Source organism: Balaenoptera physalus, assembly GCF_965194825.1.
Source record: "Balaenoptera physalus genome assembly, chromosome: 7".
In the NCBI taxonomy this organism is placed as follows: Eukaryota; Metazoa; Chordata; class Mammalia; order Artiodactyla; family Balaenopteridae; genus Balaenoptera; species Balaenoptera physalus.
The window spans coordinates 20,957,591-20,980,007 of NC_138886.1; the positions used below are offsets into that span (position 1 = coordinate 20,957,591).

Consider the following 22,417-nt stretch of genomic DNA (forward strand, 5'->3'; position numbering starts at 1 on the left):
TAGAACATGCATGTAAAATTAGACCAGGGCAATGATTTTCAAACAGGAATTCCTGGAGATACATGGAAATACATGTAGGTATGGTTTGGAGATAATAAATTTCCATATTCTCTTTCCTAAAGTTTATTATCTGAAAGCAAAGCTGTATTCACAACAACTCTTCTCCAGGTTTACATAAGAAAGGTATACTCCTCACTCATCCCACACTTCACTAATGCATACCAGACAAAATGTATCATTTTCTGGTGATAAAATGAAGACACCATAAAGCCTTATGGCTTCCTTCTGTCAAGGGTGAACTATGGGATTAGAAATGATGTACTTTGGCCAATGTTAGGATTTCGAACATGAGCTTATAGTAGAAGTAGGAGGAGGAGTAATTAAATTTTTAAGAACTTCACTGTTTTTTTTATTACCCCAACTGTTGCCAAAGAATGTATCGCTCTTGAGGGAGGGTCCCTTGAGAAGACAAAAAGAACATAAAAATATTAATGCTAAAAACAGCCTTCTTTTTTTTGTTTGTTTAGGTTTTTGTTTTGTTTTGTTTTGTTTTTGGCCACGCTGCGCAGCTTGCGGGATCTTAGCTCCCTGACCAGGGGTCAAACCTGTGCCCCCGGCCCCCTGTAGTGGAAGCTCCGTGTCCTAACCATTGGACTGCCAGGGGATTCCCAAAACAACCTTCTTTATGTAATTAAACAAACAATTATTTTCACCTGTTTTCAACCTTCATCCCTAAGTGTTTTTAGTTGGAAAGGAAAGCATCTTTGAACAACAGTAGTAAAGGTCTGCGGCACTATATTTGGTCATCCACTTGACAGGAAGTGACAGGTGGTCTGAGATAAGGGCCTACAAGGATTCCTGACTAGTGGCAGGTGGCTTGGTTGGTTGGCAAGAGGCCTGAAAGGATTAAGATTGGGATATTGTGGACAAGGAAGTCTGGGCAAGAGGCATGTGCATGGGGTTGTGCACCAGCTGTAGACTTTTGTGTCTCAGAAAGAACCCCCTACAGAAGAGGCACTCAGCAACTGGATGTACTAGCAAATGTCAGCCAGGCTTTGTGTTTTTCCACCACAGTGCTTGTGCAGTGAGCTCATGAATTGAGAAACCATGACTGCAGAGATGGAAGTGTTACATAAAAGACTCAACAGTATGGTCTACTTCTCACCAAAGCTGATCTAGCTAATGTTGCTGTTGAATACCTGAAAGTTCAGCAGCAGAGACTGGCTCTAAGCCTCTGTGGTAACATCTCTGAAGAGATCAGCCAGCCACTTGGTGGCAAGTTGATTACAATGGGCACATTCCATCCTGGAAGAGATGGTGATTTGTTCTTTTTTTTTTTTTTTTTTTTTTTGCCGCTGCAAAAAGCTTTATTGTTTCCATTTGGTCCAAGGCTTGGGAGAGGGCTCCAGGGTGGTTAAAAAGCTGCCTAGTGGCTGCAGAGAGGGGCTTCAGGTAGAAGCCCTAACACCAGAGGGGCTCCTCAAAGGCCACTGGGCTCCGGAGGCTCCTAGTCGTGCTTGAGGGTGAGCCTTTCGAAGAGATACTCGCCCAGCCCAGCCTGGGGACCAGCCAGCCTGCGGAGGTTGGTCAGGTGGTCACCCATCTTCTTGATGAGTTTCACCTCCTCATCTAGGAAGTGGCTCTCCAGGAAGTCGCAGAGGTGGGGGTCTGCGTGGGCACAACCCAGGGCATGCAGATCCAGAAGGGCCTGGTTCAGGTTCTTCTCCATGTTAATGGCGGCTTCCATAGCGTCCTGAGTTTTACCCCACTCATCTTGAGATGGCTTCTGCACGTCCTGGAAGAGGGCGCGGCCGCCGCGTTGGTTTTGCATTTTCAAGAGACGCTCGGCGCTCTCGTGCTTCTCTTCAGCCAATTCGCGGAAAAAGTGGCCCACGCCCTCCAGAGCCACATCGTCGCGGTCGAAATAGAAGCCCAGAGAGAGGTAGGTGTAGGAGGCCTGCAGATGCATGTTGACCAGGCGGTTGACGGCGGCCTCCACCTCGGTGGAATAATTCTGACGAATCTGGGAGCTCATTGTTGATCAGTAATAAGGAGTTCAGCTCAAAAAATGGTGTTGGCTGGTCCCGGTGACCGAGGACAGCTGAGTGCCTGACTCCGAAGGTTGGAGGGTGGATAGATGAGTGGCTGGCTCCGAAGGTTGGAGGGTGGTCGGAGGCTGGAGGAAAGAGCGACCCTGGGTCTGTTCTGTCCAAACACTGTTGAAGCAAGAGACAGATCCGGGGAACCGCCGAGCGCAATGGAATGGTGATTTGTTCTTAATGGAATTGACATCTAACCTGGGTGTGGGTTTGCCTTTGCTGTGTGCAGTGACTCTGGTTGCATAAGTAATTGAGAGCTTACTGAATGCCTAAGTTATGGATGTGGGATCCTACAAATCATTGCCTCAGACCAATGTACCCATTTTTTAAATTTATTTAAAAAATTTTATACAATTGTATTTTATTTTAAGTTTTTTAAAATTAATTAAATTTATTTTTGGCTGCATTGAGTCTTCGTTACTGCGCACGGGCTTTCTCTAATTGCGTCGAGAGGGGACTACTCTTCGTTGCGGTGTGTGGGCTTCTCATTGCGGTGGCTTCTCTTGTTGCGGAGCATGGGCTCTAGGCGCGTGGGCTTCAGTAGTTGTAGCACTTGGGCTCAGTAGTTGTGGCTTGTGGGCTCTAGAGCGCAGGCTCAGTAGTTGTGGCACATGGGCTTAGTTGCTCCACGGCATGTGGAATCTTCCCATAGCAAGGCCTGAACCCGTGTCCCCTGCATTGGCAGGTGGATTCTTAACCACTGCGCCACCAGGGAAGTCCCCCCAAAATTTTATACAATTTTAAAGGTTACATTCCATTTACAGTTATTACAAAATATTAGCTATATTCCCCATGTTGTACAATACATCCGTGTAACCCATCTTACACCCAGTAGTTTGTACCTCCCCATGTTGCCCCCCCCTCAACTGGTAACCACTAGTTTGTTCTCTGTCTGTGAGTCTGCTTCTTTTTGATTATATTCACTAGTTTGTTGTATTTTTTTAGATTCCACATATAAGTGATACCATATATCAATAGTATTTGTCTTTGTCTGACTTACTTCACTTAGCATAATGCCCTCTAAGTCCATCCATGTTGCTGCAAATGGCAAAATTTTGTTCTTTTTTATGGCTGGGTAGTATTCCATTGTATGTATATGTGTGTGTATATGTATATATATCACATCTTCTTTATCCATTCATCTGTTGATGGACACTTAGATTGCTTCCATATCTTAGCAATTATAAATAATGCTGCTGTGAACATTGGGGTGCATGTATCTTTTTGAATTACTGTATTTGTTTGTTTGTTTGTTTGTTTGTATCAGATATATACCCAGGAGTGGAAATGCTGGGTCATATGATAATTCTATTTTTAATTTTTTGAGAAACTTCCATACTGTTTACCACAGTGGCTGCATCAATTTACATTCCCACAGTGTACAAGTGTTCACTTTTCTCTACATCCTCACCAACCAACATTGTTATTTGTGTTCTTTTTGATCATAGCCATTCTGACAGGTGTGAGGTGATATCTCATGGTGGTTTTGATTTGCATTTCCCTGATGATTAGCAATGTGGAGTATCTTTTTGTGTGCCTGTTGGCCATCTGCATCTCCTCTTTGGAAAAATGTCTATTTAGTTTGTCGATGAAAAATTAATCAGTCGATCTAAGAAATAAATGGAAAATTTTATTTGAGCCAAATCTGAGGGTTATAACCGGGGAAGAGCATCTCAGAAAGTTCTTAGAACTATTCCACTGGTTAGAAATCAAGGCAGAGTTATATAAGTCTCTTGAGACAGAGGGCTGTACATCAAATGACATATTATTGACAGTTTACATAATCCAGATCTAAGCGTTATTATGGTGGGTCATATGTACCCTCACAGGATCAAGAAGAAATGTTACCTTTTAAGGAGTTGTCTTGTTGATGGTAGGAGAATGTTGCTTTTTATGGTTGAGGAAGTATTAATGCCAGTGGGGGAGGTTTGGTTGATGCATAATGCAGATACACAATGCACAGTGTGGGGAGAGAAGAGGTTAAAGGGCAGAAAAAAATTTATGTTTAAATATTTCTTGTCTTGCCATAGAATATAAATTGTATTTCACAAGTTCTTCTGCCCATTTTTTAATTGAGGTGTTTGGTTTTTTGATGTTGAGTTGTATGAGCTGTTTATATATGTTGGATATTAATCCCTTTTTGGTCATATCATTTGCAAATATTGTCTCCCATTCAGTATGTTGTCTTTTTGTTTGTCCATAGTTTCCTTTGCTGTGCAAAAGCTTTTAAGTCTAATTAGGTCCCATTTGTTTATTTTTGCTTTTATTTCCTTTACTTTAGGAGACAGATCCCCAAAAATATTGCTGCGATTTATGTCAAAGAGTGCTCTGCCTATGTTTTCCTCTACGAGTTTTATCGTATCTTGTCTTACATTTAGGTCTTTAAACCAGATCAGTGTACCCATTTTTGGTGAAGGATGTGTGAAAATGGGTGTATGATCAAGGAATCCACTGGTCCTCCCGTATGCTGTATGACCTACCAGCTGCCATTCTAGTAGAATTTTGCGCTGGCCTCTTCAAGACTCAGCTAAGGCACCAGTTTAGGAATGACACTCTTCAGGGTTCAAGTGCTGTTGTCCAAGTTGTGGCACATACATTGAAGCTATGCCCCCCAAGTTGTCCTCCATCCCTGGGCCAGAAAAGCTCAGTTCTTTCCCTCCTGATTGGGGCAAACCCAGTCCCCCACCTCCTGGGTGACTCTTTTATGCTCACACCACTGCCACGCTCACACAGAACCCTTCACTTCTGGTCACCAAATGTGTGGGTTTGTTGCCTCACAACAAGCAGTTCTGCACAGCACCAGCTGGTGTCCTATACTTTAACTCAACTTTAACACTATCTACTTGGCAATGGCGTCAGATCCCGCAGGCTGAGGGCTCGGTCCCATGAGACTGCTCCCACCTTAATCGGACGCCAGTCACAAGTAGTAGGTCCCTGAGTTACCCACAACTTCTGTCTGGTTTGGCTACAAATCAGAGGTTCACACGGCCCCCTCCTCAGTTTCAATTAATTTGCTAGAGTGGCTCACGGAACTCAGGGAAACACTTACTTACGTCTACTAGTTTATTAAAGGAGATGATAAAGGATACAGAGGAGCAGCCAGATGAAGAGATACATACGGTGAGGCCTGGGAGGGTCCCGAGCTCAGGGGCTTCTGTCCCTATGGAGTTGGGGTGAGTCACCCTCCCGATGTGGATGGGTTCACCGACCCAGAAGCTCTCTGAACCCGGTACTATTAGGACTTTATAGAAGCTTCCTCACACAGGCATGATCAATTATTAATTCCATTTCCAGCCCCTCTCCCCTCTCTGGAGAAATTGGGGTGGGGCTGAAAATTCCAAGCTTCTAATCATGGCTTGGTCTTTCTGGTGACCAGCCACCCTCCAGGAGGCCAATCAGAGTCGCCTCATTAGAACAACAGATGCGCTTAGTGCTCTTATCACCTAGGAATTTATGAGAGTTTCAGGAGGCCTGTGTCAGGGACGGGGTCAAAGACAAGCATTAAAACAAGAGATGCTCTTAGCGCTCTTATCACTTGGGAAATTACAAGGGTTTTGGGAGTTCTGTGCCAGGACTGGGGGCAGAGACTAATACACATTTTCTGTTATCTCACAGCCCCCAGTGGCTGTTAGACACAGGCCCAGGAACCAAGGGTTAAAGTAGGACTGGCTCCTGTCACCATCACTCCCAGAGTCCCACTTGTCCTTCCTTTCCCACAAACTTAGGCTGTGCTGGAGTGGAGGTCCTGTTTTCCGGGGCAGGCTGTCCACTGAATGTGAAGCTGTGACCTACCACTGGTCTTTAGGGCCCTCATGTCAGTAGATCAGCTGGTACAAAAAAGAGATATTGCTGGGTAAACTGTGTGACCCCAACCGGTTAGATATTTTCTATTTGTCTCTCTGTTGTTCTTTATTCTTCAACCTATAAAAGCTTCATGCTTTCTGCCCCGTTTTGCAGTTCTCTGAAAAGAGACTGGCCACTTCATGAAGTGTTTAATAAAGTTTGTCTGTATCACCTGTGTTTGACAGCACTAAGAGAAAGTGGTCAGAAGGGCCAGGCTAGCAGGGTTCAGGGCCTGCTCTGGGCGCTTCCTCGATCTTACTCCTCTTTTCAGAGTGAAAGTGGTCCAGGATGAGAAGATTCATATTGGTAGAAACCACCAGCCTGTGGGACTGGGGCTTTAAATGAACTACCGCAGCACACCCAGACCTCCCACCTCTAACCATTAGCTGCTTCGGGCCTGCACACAGACAGAGGCTCTCAAACCACCACGTGCCCTCTGCCTAGAGGGAGGATCTGCCAGGTCTGGGACCCTGGCACTGAGGGGCACCAGGGGACCCAAGGAGCAGAGCAGTGGAGGTCATGCTGGAGGTGCCCACCTCCTCTATTTCCAGTTTACTTTGCTTTTCTTCTACAAGCCTTATGGAGTGAAACGTTGGGTCATTGATGTTTAGACTTTTCTTTTTTCATAAAAAGGAAGTATTTAAAACTACAGATTTTCTTCTAAACACTGCACTGGCTGCAGCCCACAAATTTTGATATATCACATCTTCCTTGTCATTTAACTGACCCAAGTACTTTCTAATTTTCTTGTGATCTCTTCTTTGGCCCAGGCCCTAGCTGCCCATTCCCAGCTCCAGTGGGCGTCTGGGCCAAGCCCTGGATGCCTTCATCTCAGCCCGTTAGGTATTCAAGCCAATCTCACCTTCCTGCGATCCGGCCCCTGTGCACTTGGCCTTAGAGGCAACTCGCGTGTGCGCGCGCACACACACACACACACACACACACCCTGCACCACCACACTCCAAACGCCAAGTGCGGGGCCTGGGCCCTCTGCAGTGCCGTCTGCTCTCCGGCTCAGGTTTGGGTCAGGTTTGTCCTTTCCTCTCCCTTTGGTTGGGCACAGTTGCCCCTTCACTTTCTTTTCATGGTCTCCATTTTCTTCTCATCACCTGCAGAGGTTTCTTTTTTTTTTTTTTTAATTTAAGTATAGTTGATTTACAATGTTTCAGGTGTATAGCAAAGTGATTCAGCTATATATATATGAAATACATGTTCAGGTTCTTTTCCATTATAGGTTATTACAAGATATTGGATATAGTTCCCTGTGCTATACAGTAAGGTCCTCATTGTTTATCTATTTTATATGTAGTCGTGTGTATCTAATTTATCCCTCCTTCCCCGCTTTCCCCTTTGATAAACATGAGTTTGTTTTCTATGTCTGTGAGTCTATTTCTGTTTCATACAGAAGTTCATTTGTATCATTTTTTTAGATTCCACATATAATTGATGTCATATGATATCTGTTTTTTTTCTTTGACTTACTTCGTATGATAATCTCTAGGTCCATCCATGTTGCTGCAAATGGCATTATTTCATTCTTTTCTATGGCTGAGTAATATTCCTGCAGAGCTTTCTTGACCGGCCTCCTTGACCTGTTGCCATGGCTTGGTGAGGGCCCTGTGGGGAGACAGGGATGGAAAAGAGCGAGTGGGTGGCTGATCTCGCTGCGGAAGTCTGGCGGAGCGGGCGTTAGACCAGGCATCCAGTGGCGCCAGAAGTGACCTCACTCTGAGAGCTTTGTCGCCGCCTAGCGGCCACTAGCCTCAACGACAACTTCCCAGGGCCTTGCCTTGCCGGCAACTGCTGATTCTTCCGATGAATAAAGGAGTTTTGGCCTCATTTTAGTATGGAACCTGAGACCAGTATGGAGATTTCTTCTGGCCTGGTGGTGAATGAAGAAGTCAGAATTTAGACTCGAGGGGATGTCAATTAGAATGGGAGAAAATAAAGAAAATAATTAAATTCCCATGTGCACTGTGGGACCGTGGGCTGTGCACCACCCATGGGCACTCACAGGAGGCTGGCCCCCGGAACCGACAGCTCGCCCAGGGCTACTACCCCCAGTGCACCCATGTGCATGAAGAACATGAATGTAGGCTGGGCACGCAGGCTGCCAAGACAGGTGGCTTGAACCCAGACTTTACATTATTTGGTCCCTTTAAATACGATTTACACTGGAACGTCATAGTGTAATATTACATTATCTTTTCTTCTAAAAACTTACGTTTTCCTTGGAGTTGTTATTTCTTTATAGGTGTAGTTTCTTTATGTACATCTCACTTATTCGGGTGGCTGGCAGAAGTGTAAATTGCCTTTTAGTTATTTCTTTTCTTCTTCCTCTTTCTCGGTTTTTTCCTTCTGCCCCTCCTCCTTCTTCTTTTAAACCTGGAGACATATTCCTGGAGCTTTTCACCCTCTCCAGTCAGATATTTGCTCTTGTGCCAACTTTGCTGCTTTGGTCTTGGGACGATCCTTTCCCATTATCCTAAGAGTTCCTTTTGCTTCTCTCTTGTATATCATCCCATTTCCCACATCTTTCTTTTTCTTTGTTTCCTTCCTCATTTCATGAATATCTTCCTCCAGAAACTTCCTGATAAAGGATACAAGGAAGTAAAAATGTTCACTCTTCATCTGTGAAACTGTCTTTATTCTACTCTTACCCTTGATGGATAGCTTGGCTGGATGTAGAGCTCTAGGTTGAAAAATCATTTTCTCTCAGAATTTTGAAGATATTTCTCCACCATTTTCTTACTTCCAATTGTCCTGTGAGGAACGCCATTCTGATTTTGTATGTGACTTATTTTTTTCTTTGTAACTCTTAGGTTCTTTTGTTTTTCTCAAATTTAAGTGGGATGGTCCTTGCTTTTAGATTTCTTTCATTCATCGGCATATAAATCAGTCACTGTATCATTTTACCTTCCAACAGCAATGTATGAGAATCCTGGTTGTTCCACATTCCTCCAGTATGTGATGTTGTCAGGTTTTTGGTTTTGCCTTTTTTTTTTTTTTTTTGCCATTCTGGTTAGCACATAGCAATATCACATTGTAGTTTTAATTAAAGAATGTAAATAAACAATAAAATACCAATTTGGTCTCCAAATTACTTAACCAAAAACGATATTCCTACTCTTTTTTCTTCGGTGGGAGCAAACATAAATGACATTTTGATATTTATCACATTATTGCTGAAAGTTTAAATTTGTGCAGGCCCTTTGGAGGGCAATTATCTATTCAACAAATCCTCACTTACTGTCTGTCTACTACGCGAAGTACTGTCCTAGGCAATGAGTATAATGGGGAATAAGACAAGTCCTGCCTTCATGGGAGAGACAAATGATAAAAAAGTAAGTAAATACAAGATCTTATATATCATTATCAATGCTAAGAAGAAAACAAATAGGGTGCCGCAAAGTAAAGCACAGGGGTCGGCATACCTAGATGGCAGGGTCATAGAAAGCTCTTCAAGGAGGTGATATTTAAGCAAATTTGGATACATATCTAAAGGTCAAAGGTGCTTACCTCGTGACCAAGAACTCCCACTTCGAGGAATCCAGATTACAGAAGTACACGCACACAAATATATGTGTGAGGATGTGTACCAGTGCTTCCTCTCTTGTCCCACCAACCCTGCATCTTAGCTCACAGCAGCCAGTGTGATCTTTGTAAAACTTTATCTGATCTGATCATGTTCCCTTCCCAGCTTAAAACCCTTCAATTACTTGCACTTTGGATAAAGTCCAAACTCGTTACTTTATAAATCCCACAATAATCTGACCATTCCCTGGTTATAACTTAACTCTGTTTCATACCATTCTTCCCCTGCTCCTTATGGTCCAGCTGCCCTGCTCTGTTTTCTGTTCTTCACATTAGCTAAGCCTTTACACACACCGTTCCCTCTGTCTGAAAGGTCTTGCCTGGATTCTCCCTGTGGTTGGCATATTCTCGACCTCAGGTCTCAGCTCAGGGCTCATTGCTCTCCGAAGGTCATGGTAGTCAGATGTGGTGATGGACAGATGGATGCAGAGGTGCCCAGCAGATTCCAGCTGGTAGTCTTTCTCCCTACCCTCATCCCACTGTGTCTGGCTCTTCTTTCTGACTCCTGGCCCTGCTGACAGCCTCAGGCCCACCTGCAGCAAAGGCAAGGGACGTGATTGAGGCATCCCACCCCACATGGGCACCGAGAAGCTGAGGCCTGTGAAAGCTGGTCAGTGCAGCCAGTAAAACAGGGAAATGAGATAATTCAGAGGCCTCCTGCCTGTTATGCTTCTTGGTCCCCAACACGCATTGGGCAAAGTGGCTGTGATGATGTGCCCCTGGGAGGAGAAAAAAGACTGGATACCCACAAATTATCCAATTTGAACTATCTGAGGGAGAGTATATTAATCATTTTTATTGAGTATTTCTGATATGCAATTTTCCGAGGTCTTTGATTGGCTGTTTTTCTCTTTTCAGAAAAGTTGAAAAATGTTCAGTTGAGAAGATGCAACAAAAAACAAACAAAAAAACAAACAACTTTTGCATGAAACATCCAAAGCAGGATTTTTGACATGCCACATAGCCAGTGTCTTACTATTCCTTTATTCTTTATTTGCCGTGTGTTCATTTAGCTCCTGCTCTGTGCCAGGTGCTGTTTTGGGCATTAAGGACACAGCAGGGAACAAGCGAACAAAATCTCTGTACTTGAGGAATTATATTCTATTCAGAGAGACAGACAATAAGCAAACAAATGAAACAAATGTATAATAAAATTGGAGGGACGATGTGCTAATGGAGGAACTAAGCAGGCTAGGCAGTGACTTTGGGAAGAACAAGCCTTGCCACCGGGTAGGAGAAATGTGTTTTAGAGGGAATAGCAATTGCAAAGGTCATGGGATGGAAACAAGCTCGACATGTTCAGGGAACAGCAAAAAGCCCAGTGAAGGAGGGACCCAGCCAGGACATGAGGGTGGGCTTGGAGAGGTCAACACCGGAAGCAGTTTGGATGGTTTTTCTAGGAGTGATGGAAAGATCGAGATTTTCGGCAGTAAAGTAAAAGATCTCCTTTCCATTTTTATAAGTTTTCTCAGGAAGTTGTGTAGAAAATAGGTTATACTTGTGAATGAAAATCAACCAGATGAAGATTAGAGCCAATAGCCATTGCTGCAGTTCTCAAATTTGTTAAAATAACAGACATTCCAATTTTTTAAATATAAATTTATTTATTTATTTATTTATTTATTTTTGGCTGCGTTGAGTCTTCGTTGCTGTGTGCGGGCTACCTCTAGTTGTGGCGAGCGGGGGCTACTCTTCGTTGTGGTGCACGGGCTTCTCACTGCGGTGGCTTCTCCTCTTGTGGAGCACAGGCTCTAGGCACACGGGCTTCAGTAGTTACGGTGCGCAGGCTCAGTAGCTGCGGCTCGCGGGCTCTAGAGCTCAGGCTCAGTAGTTGTGGCGCACGGGCTTAGTTTCTCCGCGGCATGTGGGATCTTTCCAGACCAGGGCTCGAACCCGTGTCCCCTGCATTGGCAGGCGGACTCTCAACCACTGCATCACCAGGGAAGCCCCCAGACTTTCCAGTTTTTAAAGGTCGCCATAATGGGTAACACTTCTGTTCTCTGCTGAGACTCTTCAGCTAATAGTTGCAAATTATATTTACATGTGTGTATATGACAAAAATAAGCATTCAGTACTCCTGACCTCAGAAATCTTCTCACAATGCACAGAGGGGGAGAGGAAGCAGGAAGAGGCTGCGCCTGCGGGGCCAGGAGCAGCCAGTGTGGCTGTGGGGAGCAGGTCATCCCTCCGGCTGGCCACTAGGGGGCGATCCTGCACCTTGCTGCACTTTCCGCCTCTGCTCCGCTCTGCGCGTCTTCCTCTTCTGACTTCAACCAGCTTCAGCTGTGTCCCAAGCTGCTGATGGAAAATGTGGTTATGAATTCTTTCCCCTTCATCTCTGGATGATCTGGGACAGATCCAAGCATGAACAGTTACAGAGATCTTGGAGAGGCTGCTGTCCCTGTAGCTTTATAGTAACAGGTCTTTCTAAGGCCACCTGTTATCTTCAGAATACTAAATTGCACAGACCTTTTTTCAGTCCTCATTTTACTTGGCTTTTCATCAGCATTTGACCTGCCCCTTCCCTCCTTCATTTTTCTATATACTAAATTAAAACTCTATTGAATAAAGAACCCTCTCCAAAACACATGACTGGATGGACTACATCACATGCGGTTAGACTGGACACTACAGTTGTTTAACATGGAAAATCACACAAATCGGCACTTCTACAGAATCTAAAAGAGAATGGATATATGCATTTGTATAACAGATTCACTTTGCTGTACACCTGAAGCTAACACATCACTGTAAATCAATTATACCCCAATAAAAATTTTTTTAAAATTTGGCAGTTCTCACTGTACAAAGCTGTTTATATACTTGCTTTATAATAAACAAAGTGTATGTTACTAGACTTGTAAATAATGTATTTGAAGAAACTGGTAGATTTTTAAAGCATATATTTAAAAAAATCTGTTCCATATATACTATTCAAAAACTTTTTCATTGTTTTACATTCTAATAAAACCTAAATGCCAACATCAAAACTATGATCATCCCAGAAAATTGACTCTCAAGCTCAGACTGCAAGTTCTGAATTAATGTCTATTAAGTGAATTAAGTAAGGCAAAAATCAGGAAATGCCAGTCATTTCCAAATTCATCTTGGCACACTTAATAGTCCAGTTTTAAGGATTTCTTTAGGCATTTAAAAAAGTTTCTGACATTAATGACAAAAATACATTTTAAAATTCTATGTTTTATATTGAAGTATAGTTGATTTACAATGTTGTGTTAATTTCTACTGTATAGCAAAGTGATTCAGGTATACACATATATACATTCTTTTTCATATTCTTTTCCATTATGGTTTACCACAGGATATTGAATATAGTTCCCTGTGTTATACAGTAGGACCTTGTTGTTTATCCATTCTATATATAATAGTTTGTATCTGCTAATCCCAAACTCCCAGTCCATCCCTCCCTCAACCGCCTCCCCCTTGGCAACCACAAGTCTGTTCCCTATGTCTGTGAGTCTGTTTCTGTTTTGTAGATAAGTTCATTTGTGTCATATTTTAGATTACACATGTAAGTGATATCATATGGTATTTGTCTTTCTCTTTCTGACTTACTTCACTTAAGTATGATGATCTCTAGGTCCATCCATGTTGCTGCAAATGGCATTATTTCATTCTTTTTTATGACTGCATAGTATTCCATTGTATATACGTACTGCATCTTCTTTATCCATTCATCTGTGGATGAACATTTAGGTTGTTTCCATGTCTTGGCTATTGTAAATAGTGCAGCTATGAACATAGGGGTGCATGTATCTTTCTGATAAAATCCTATAATTTAAGAACAATAATTACACGTCAGGAAAAGAAAATCATTAATGTCAACAGTAGCATCACTACTATTCAGTTGAACCATAAGAGACTGCCAATTATCAACTGTCTTTTCACCTATAAAATGAAAATTTTGTATGGTTCAACTCAATACATGTCATGTTTTCTGCAGTTGTCCCCTGAATATGAGCCAATGAATTTGGTATAGTTTTCTGAGTAAGCTGCAGAAAGCTGGAGAAACTAACAACAAACAAAATTGTCCCACTTCACACTGAATTAATTAAAATTGAAAAATTATTTCCTTTAAAAAAAGTCGTTTAAACTGATAAGCACATTTTAACTGTTCACCTGTGCTATCATGATTCTTATCAATACATCACAAACAAGCAACTTTCTAAGTGAAAACAGCTAAGACACTTTCTCATTAGTTCTTTCTCCTGGAGGAAAATAAAATCTCTCCTCTTCTGCCACCTTGTGGCCACTTCATTTTCCTGCTTTGCCAGTTTTTAATAAAAGACTCTCAATGGTCTTATGAAGACTTTGTTTTTCCAAAAGAAAAGTATTTGGTTCCTTGGCTTAAAGGACTTGCTTCTTTTCAAGATGCCAGGCAAAAAGGAGAATTGGTAGGCAAACTAGATTTGGTGTAAAAAGTATAAATTTAGTGCCTGTTGTGTACTAAGCCCAGGAGGAAACAGAAGAACGGGGACCAGTTATTTCCCTTTGGAGCTCAAGTCAGTATCTGGTGGGGAAGAGATCAAGACAGTTGCCTGATGCAAGGCCATAAGCAAAAGAATGAAAAGAAGAGCAGTGTTTTTGAAAGGGATTCACTCAGAATGCAGCTAGGATGCCCCAAGCTTTCTCCTGGAACACTGGGGTTGCCTATGTTATAAGCTTGTTTTTTTCCCTCCTGATGGTAGAACCTTGTCTTCAACTTCCCTACTATTATTTGCACTGGGCCTGGACACTCAGCAAAGACTAGTTGGTTCCCAATAAGCGTGCCCTGGAACAATCTCTTTCTCCAGAAAATAGATGAGCTCAGTGTGGCTGGCAGCCGCAAAAAGCAAAGACCTAGTCTTCAGACAAGATCCAGTCAACAAAATGAGGCTGTGTTTCAGGCACGGAATAATCTGGGGAATTGCTAAAATGTATGGAAATAAAGCATACTTTTTTGTTTAGCAAAACAGGACTTTGTAGTGTACGCATCCTCCATCCTTTGAAAACAGACACACACACACACACACACACCAGAGAAGCATTAATTTGTTGTCAGAAGGTGTACATTTGCAAAGCCCTGTAGATACGGTTCAGTATTTCCCAGTGGGGATGCTATTGATGTGTTGGATGAAACAGTTCCACTTCGTAGGGGGCTGGCTAAGCACTGCCGAAGGTTCTCATCCCTGGATCCTGGGCACCAAATGTCGGTAATACTCTCCAGTTACTGTAAAAACCAAAAATGCCACATCCACCACCCCCCTTTCCAAAATCTCTCCCTGGACTAGTGTTGGCCGTAGTTAAGAACCACTGAATCTTCTCATTTTATCAGTTGAGGCCCAGAGAAGGGAAGGAACTTGCCTAAGTCACAGACAAGACACATAGCAAACAGCCGGAGAAGATTTATTGAAAGTCTATTACGCAGGGAGACTTACAGGTGGAGGGGGCACAGTAAATACAAAACGTGACCTCTGTTCTCAAAGAGGAGGGGAAGAGCGTGAAAGAACTCATATTTATTGGGGACCTATGGCATTCTAGCCCTTTCTAAACCTTTTCACGTTATCTTTGCAACGACGCTGAGGAAACTTGAGTCGCACAGAGATTAAGTGTGGAAGCAGAATTTGAACTCAGGCTTTTCTGACTCCAGAGCCTGTCTTTTCACAATCACCTTTCCAGTGTGTGTGTAAACACAGAAACCAGTGTTTTATAAAGTTATCCCAAAATGGAGAAAAGGTAAAAGATAACCATGTCTCCTTTCAGAGTCATACAAGAGCGCTACCTAATAAGCCGTCCTAGGGTCACCTGGTTCTCTTTGTCGTGGTCCGAGCGCCGGTTGGAAAAGAATTTCCAGACACAAGGCAGAACGTGAGGAAGACAGAGTTTTCGCTGCAAGGACAGCGGGCCGACTTCCCGGTAGCCAGGGAAAGTCAACCATGAGCACGGGTTGCTTGTCTCTTTTTATAGCCAGGGAACAAAGGGACTTCTGAGTCACCTGCTGATTGGGTAGGGTCTGCATGTTTCCAATGGGATGAATACCTTTCTGTATATGGGGTGGGAAAGGGGCAAGGCATGCTGCTTGGGAAAGCTCAGAGATGTTGGGTGGTTGCTGCGTGACAGAGTGACAAGGGTCTGGTAACCCTCTGTTCCGGTGACGTTGGCCCTTTGAGTTTATCTTGTTCTTTGTCCTTGGAGCACACCACACTCTTGGCAAATGTGACTGTGTTTAACTTACTGTTTACTGTTGTTTAGGGGCCAGGCTCTGTGAAGTTAGAGATTAATTGATAAAAAACTGAGAAGGTGCAAATTATTTTTGTCTGGTAAATATGTAAATGCTTTCTGTCCAGTGGAGACAATAACCGCAAAGGTTGTGGATTTATTGCCCTGTAGGACATTAACCACGTGTGTCTAACTTAGCAATTTTATCCCAGCAGTTTTTTCTTTCACTGACTTACACATACATCAGCTTCTCATATCCTCCTTTGAATCAGCTGTCATTCTTTTGGATCCGTCAAAAATGATTTAACATTAAATCTTTGACACAGGCTTGCTATATAGTTGTATGAGAGTTATGTTCTTTAACTCTTTGAGAATTATGTTTTGACAGTAGCACAATCCAATAAGTGACGGACTGCTATAATGTAAGCGTGAAACTCTAGGTGCTATGGGGACATACAAAGGATGAGAAGAGTGAGCCCTGGGGAATCAAAGGAATTCTTGAGCGGGGCCTTGAAGGAAGGGTAAAATTTGAACAGGAAGAGAAGGGAGGCTTTCCAGAAGGGGTTGCAGCATGAGGAAAAGAAGAAAGAAGTCAGGGGTTTTTGTAGACGCTACAATTAAAGGAGAGGCACCTAGTTTGGTCTTTTTCCTCAGATCATGCTCCTGGCCTTATAGGACCCAGAATGTGAAGATTAAAAAGAAAATGGACCACCGTAGAAGCTCAGTAAGGGCAGGAATTTGAGCTATTTTTGTCAACAGTATATTCTGAGAGCTTGGACATAGTAAGCCAACGATGACTGCTTGTTGAATGACTAAGGTGATCAAAAGAAAAGAATATGATTAGCTTCCATTAACTGACCACTTACTATGTGCCAGACACTATGCTAAGCTCTTTTGAAAAAATTTTTATTTTATATTGGAGTAGAGTCGATTTACAATGTTGTGTTAGTTTCAGGTGTACAGCAAAGTGATTCAGTTATACATACACATGTATCTATTCTTTTTCAGATTCTTTTTCCATATAGGTTATTACAGAATATTAAGTAGAGTTCCCTGTGCTATAGAGTAGGTCCTTGTTGATTATCTATTTTATATATAGTAGTGTGTCTATGTTAATCCCAACCTCCTAATTTATCCCTCCCCTGCCCCACCTTTTCCCTCTGGTAACCGTAAGTTTGTTTTCAATGTCTGTGAGTCTGCTTCTGTTTTGTAAATAAGTTCATTTGTATCATTTTTTTAGATTCCATATATAAGTGATATCATATGGTATTTGTCTTTCCCCGTCTGACCTACTTCACTTAGTATGATAATCTCTAGGTACATCCATGTTGCTGCAAATGGCATTATTCCATTCTTTTTTATGGCTGAGTAATATTCCATTGTATAAATATACCACATCTTCTTTATCCATTTATCTGTCGATGGACATTTAGCTTGCTTCCATGTCCTGGCTATTGCAAATAGTGCTGCAGTGAACATTGGGGTGCGTGTATCTTTTTGAATTATGGTTTTCTTCAGATATATGCCCAGGAGTGGGATTGCTGCATCATATGGTAGTTCTATATGTAGTTTTTTAAGGAACCTCCATACTGTTCTCCATAGTGACTGTACCAATTTACATTCCCACCAACAGTGTAGGAGGGTTCCATTTCCTCCACACCCTCTCCTTCATTTGTTATTTGTAGACTTTTTGATGATGGCCATTCTGACCGGTGTGAGGTGATACCTTATTGCTGTTTTGCTTTGCATTTCTCTAATAATTAGTGATGTTGAACATCTTTTCATGTGCTTTTGGGCCATCTGTATGTCTTCTTTGGAGAAATATCTATTTAGATCTTCTGCCCATTTTTTGATTGGGTTGTTTGTTTTTTTTGATATTGAGCTGCATGAGCTGTTTGTATATTTTGGAGATTAATCCCTTGTTGGTTGCATAGTTTGCAAATATTTTCTCCCATTCTGTAAGTTGTCTTTTCGTCTTGTTTATGGTTTCCTTTGCTGTGCAAAAGCTTTTAAGTTTAATTTGGTCCCATTTGTTTATTTTTGTTTTTATTTTCATTACTCTAGGAGGTGGATCCAAAAATATCTTGCTGTGGTTTATGTCAGAGAGTATTTTGCCTATGTCTTCCTCTAAGAGTTTTATAGCGTCTGGTCTTACATTTAGGTCTTTAATCCATTTTGAGTTTAGTTTTGTGTACGGTGTTAGAGAGTGTTCTAATTTCATTCTTTTACATGTAGCCGTCCATATGCCAAGCACTTTACATAAATAATTCCATCAGACCCTTACATTGATGATATGAAACAGATTTTCTTATTTTTCAAATTAGGTCCAGCCTATGGCAAAATGGTTACACGAATGATTTTTATCTTTGGGGCTCCTTGACCCTTTCCCGAAGGGCACAGAATCCAAGACTTATGATTATTCTTCCCACTGCCCAAACTCTGTTCCTGCCTCCCCAAGCCCGGTGGTGTCAGTACCATTGGAATAAACTGGTCCTACTACTGACCAGCAACTGATGTGCTACCAGGAGAGTCCCAGATGGACCTCTGGGTAACCTGGGCCCATGTGTATGTAAGTGCTTGCTGAATTTTGATGAGTGAATCTGGAGGTGACAATCACTGTTATCCTTGGGTTTCTTACCTACAGGGAACCCTCAGGTTGTGGTAGAAATTTCAAACTAGAAAAGAAGGAAAGGGTTTCTGCTTCCACCCCTACCCCATGTGGGAAGAGAACTCTGGATCCCTTTTGACGGGACTGCCTCCTTCTGGATATTAGGATGGTGTGCCAGACATAGACATGTATTGCTCAGATTCCCTCTTCACGAACGGGCTCATTGCGCAGCCTTGAGGAGTGTGGTTGGCTCACAGCCTCCACTGTTAACTGGTTCAGATTGCCTCAACTCCTGAGCTGAGGTAGTGGTCTTCTTGGGGTGGCCCCATCCAATGACTGTGCAAGACTGTGGTACAAGGTCCCATCCATTTCTGCCTAACACAGGACTCTTCTCACATGCTCAGAGATCCCTGCTGGGCTGACAAAGACTTTGTCAGATCTATGTCATGGTCTGGCAACTCCCCTTCCCTAATCCCATTTCCTCCTTTTTCCTTTCACAAGTGTTACTCCCAGTAAGGCTTTTATATTCCTAAATCTGTCTCAGGATCTGTTTTCCGAAGGACACAGATGACATGATGGGATGCTGTTAGCTCCCAAGCAACCTTTCATCAGTGAAGAGAATGGATATTTTAGAACTGGATTTGAGCTGATACCAGCAGAATATAATCACCCCAGGTGCTAGGGACCAGGGAGTACTTCCACTGTGGCGCATGAATCAAATAAGCTTTATTTCTTGGTATTCTTCTTGGCACTGACTATGTCTTGCTATTATATAAGATGGCTTGAATGTTCCTACTGGCTTTCTCAATGAGTGATTTGTTCAATTAATTAAGAGTGTGACTAAAGACAAGGTCACTAAGTCCGTTTTCAGTCAGCCGTTAGTTTCAATCAAGTTACCTGTTATAAATGGATTGTTATCTGGTCATATATGGACTCCATAAGCCCTTTACCCATGCTGAATCATGACTTAGGCTAGTTGTTTCTCAGCCTCCTGGCAGACTGTCACCCTTCCCGTGGGTCACTTATAAAATGCTCTATGCAGTATTTTGGTTTGGGGCAAGGAAGTCTTAATGTGGTTGGTGACCAGCTACTTAACTTGAGGCCACAAATAGGAGGGCATAGTTTTTGCTTTTTTGGTATGGAAGCATCTCCTAATTCCTTATTAGAAGAGCAATACTCCTCAAATTATCCATTCATCCGTCAAATATTTTTTGACCAAGAGAGAGTTGCTACTTGCCCTTCCCTTGATCAGACTCACAGCTACATCCCTAGCGTCACATTTTAGGGAAACCTACATGCAGCTTCTTCAGTAGTAACTACCAGCCAGACACACCTGAGGGTCTAAAGCATTACTTATTCCTCTTCCATCTGTCCTTCATGCCAAAGACATCAAGCCTCAACCTGTGTCGTGGAGTCAATAATTATAGGGTCTCTGGGATCAGATAGTCTTGGGTTCTCCCACTTCCTGGAGGAAAGGTGGTGCCTTGTGGACAAAAAACTGGACCCAGAACAGATATAAAAACAGAGGCCCTGGGGAGAGGAGCCACCATCAGGGAAACACTCACTCCCAGTGACTACAGAGAAGACAGCACTGCCCCCTGCCAAGATGAAGCTGCTGTTGCTGTGTCTGGGGCTGACTCTAGTCTGTGCCCACAAGGAAGGAAACCCTGATGTTGTGAGAAGCAACTTCGATATTTCAAAGGTAGGGGCAGTGGAGAATAGTGACTTTGGATTTTGGGGGTGGTTTGGAGGATTGTGAAACAAGGTGACCCTCCTGGAGGGCAGCAGTTCCTTGACATATTAGGCAAAAGGGGTGATTTCAGACCTTAGACTAAGGGCAGTTGTGCCATGTTAAAAGACGACAACACTTGGGGACCTCCATTCTCACTGGAGGGACAGTGGAAAGAGTCCTAGGTGTGGTGCCAATTGACCTGAGTTCTAATTTCATCTTCACATCACCATGATGAGTCCTGGCCCACAGGCCAGAGTTCAAGGAGACAAGTGTTCATGTTGTATCTCTTTCCTCTTTTCTCACCCAATCATTTTATTGATTTATTGCAGATTTCAGGGGAGTGATATTCCATTCTCTTGGCCTCAGACACCAAAGAAAAGATAGAAGAAAATGGTAGCATGAGAGTTTTTGTGGAGCACATCCATGCCTTGGAAAATTTTTCTTTGTTCTTTAAATTTCATACAAAGTAAGTGGGTTTTTTGCTTGGGAAAGAAAAAACAGAAGCCTGAATATGGTCTTGGACCTCTACACACACACACACACACACACACACACATACACACACACACACATACACAAACACACACACGTATAAATACATCCTGGGCCTGTACCTAAAATCAGGGTCCATCATCTGGCACTGATTTGGGGTTTGGTGAACCTGTGGCTTTTCTAGATTCAGAGATAAGAATTGGTGACAAGCATGAATTTAAACGGGAGTAGAGGAGGTAAGGGGTAGAGGGGTATCAGAATCATAAGTAGTGTGGCAAGACAGCATAGGTTAAGAGCGTAGGATTCAGAATCAACAGCCTATCTCATTCTTGAATCTATATGTGTGACCAAGAAAATTCATCTGTTTCTTCCCCAATTTTCCCTAGAGTCAAAGAAGATGATAATAATTGTCTCTCATGGTTTTTTGTGAGGACCAAGTGAGGTTATGTTCGTAAGGCACATATCTGAGAGGCTGGCACATGGTAAGAACCCAGCTAATTCTCTAGACAAGTAGCTATCGTAATAGTAATAGTGGGAAGTAGTGGTAGAGTAATAGTGATAGAAGTAGTTGACTCATTCTCAAAGCAGCAAATAAAGTGAATAATGTAAATACAAGTTCTTTGGAAACTATACCCAAAAATGTTCAACAGTTAATCAGTGGAATCGTAAACTCAAGTTACAGGTAGAGTGTGAAGGAGCCAGCCCCATCAGTGTCTCTTGGGCATCAGCTCATTCTGTTTCACAGGGTAAGTGGAGCAAGTACTGAAATGTCTTTGCTTTCTGACAAAGCAGGAGAGGATGGTGTATATAGTGTTATCTGTAAGTATGCAAAAAAAGAAAAGGTCTTTCTAAATTCTTCTTCCAACTGCAAGGAATTTGCTAAACCCCAGTATCTTCAGGATCTTGATCAGTTCCTGATATGCTTGTTTAGGTAATACAATGGGGCCATCTAATAGCCAATATCCTGAATTTGGGAGAAATGTGTGTGTAAAAGCCAATACCTGGCACACAGTACCATCAGGTATAGAAGGCAGTTTGGTCACATGTACCTCCTGCAACAAAAGAAAATTGGCAAAAAAAAAAAAAAAGTAAATTGGCAGGACAGCTTCTCATTCCTTGCCCACTTTCTGATTATGTCTGATGGCCATTGCCACAGCACATTATTCAGGATACAGCCCTGGGTATATAATGCAATGGGGCTTATAGAGAAGACAGAGACACACAGTTGGCAGAGATGGCTGAGGGAGGGTAGGTGAGTTTCAGAGAGCATAATAGAGGGAAAGCTGCTGCTGTGGCTGAATTTTTCTACCCCTAGTGGTCAGTCTACCAGTGTTCCTTAGAAGTTGCCTCATGAATCCCAGAGAGATGCAAATGGAAGGCAGTAGATATCACTCTCTATTTCTTCCAGGATATGCACTTGAATTTGTTTTGTGGGAGAGAATAGGAAGTGAAAGGGTTTCACTTCCTTCCCAAGGACCAAAGGAGTTCTGAGCTGTGTTCTGTTTCCTCCGCAGATGATGAAGACAATAAATTTCGCACACTTCAAACGAACTGTACTGAATATATTATTTTTTATCTTATGAATGTCAACAACAATGAATCATTCCAACTGCTGGAGCTCTACGGTAGAGTATTTTCATGCTGACACTCATCGTGGGGTGGGGAGACTGGGGAAGGAAGGAAGCCTGGAAACAGAGTGGTCTTCCCAGTCTTATCCTGGGACATCTCTCCTCCTCTGAAGATAGATGCTCACCTTTGGTAAAATCTCTCAGGCTCAGTGTTGGGAAGATAATGAATCTCTCATCATGCCAGAAAGATATCCTAAAGATG

General features: G+C 42.6%; 1 protein-coding gene and 1 pseudogene across 2 annotated transcripts in view; one reads left to right on the top strand and one right to left on the bottom strand.

The window, feature by feature from the left end:
- The window catches only part of ZNF883 (zinc finger protein 883), a 44,955-nt gene extending 23,630 nt beyond the window's left edge, over positions 1-21,325 (top strand). The window contains exons 3-4 of the transcript XR_014265651.1: positions 20,425-20,561; positions 20,974-21,325. The gene's annotated coding sequence lies outside the window, so the exon portion shown is untranslated. The remainder of the gene's footprint in view (positions 1-20,424; positions 20,562-20,973) is intronic.
- Positions 1,322-2,252, bottom strand: LOC309664181 (ferritin light chain pseudogene; annotated as a pseudogene). The gene has a single exon. The product of its transcript is annotated as a ferritin light chain pseudogene (transcript).
- Positions 21,326-22,417: the final 1,092 nt, after the last annotated feature.